Source organism: Merops nubicus, unplaced genomic scaffold (genome assembly GCF_000691845.1).
Source record: "Merops nubicus isolate BGI_N331 unplaced genomic scaffold, ASM69184v1 scaffold38506, whole genome shotgun sequence".
NCBI lineage: Eukaryota > Metazoa > Chordata > Aves > Coraciiformes > Meropidae > Merops > Merops nubicus.
In genome coordinates, this window is record NW_008613625.1 from 1049 (window position 1) to 1581 (window position 533).

Genomic DNA, 533 nt, shown 5'->3' on the forward strand with positions numbered 1-533 from the left:
GAGCATCCGCATGACCCTGAGGCAGTTGTCCAGCAGTGCCTTGGGGCGCACGGCTTTCCTCCGGCTCTCGGCGTCCCCGCTGTGGAGCAGCTTTACCAGGTCGGCCACCGCCGCTTCCACGTCCACCTGCAGGGACCGGCCACCGAGACGTTCAGGGACACCGCGATGGCAAAAGAACTCCAGCTGTTGCATTGGCCGGGAATCGAACCCGGGCCTCCCGCGTGGCAGGCGAGAATTCTACCACTGAACCACCAATGCCAGATGTGGAGGAGTCTCCCAGCCCTGCCCCACGGCCCCAAACCCAGCAGGGGTCGAGTCAGGTGAGTGCTTTTTCCTGCTGCCTCAGTTAACACCTGCAGCAAGGGGGAGGTTGTCATTAGCCTTCAGAGTTAACACTCTCATAAGGAGATGGCACAAAGCACTTGCTTTCTCCTCAGAGAGAGCTGCAGAACCTACCCCATGGCACAGGACAACCCAGCGACACTTTAGGGTCACCCTGGAGACCCAGCAGTGACAGGCCACCCCAGCACAGC

The 533-nt window shown here is 61.0% G+C and overlaps 1 non-coding gene across 1 annotated transcript; it reads right to left on the bottom strand.

Annotated features, from left to right (window-relative positions):
- Positions 1–187: 187 nt before the first annotated feature.
- Positions 188–258, bottom strand: TRNAG-GCC. Its single transcript has one exon. It is a non-coding gene; the product is annotated as a tRNA-Gly (tRNA).
- Between the last annotated feature and the right edge of the window lie 275 nt (positions 259–533).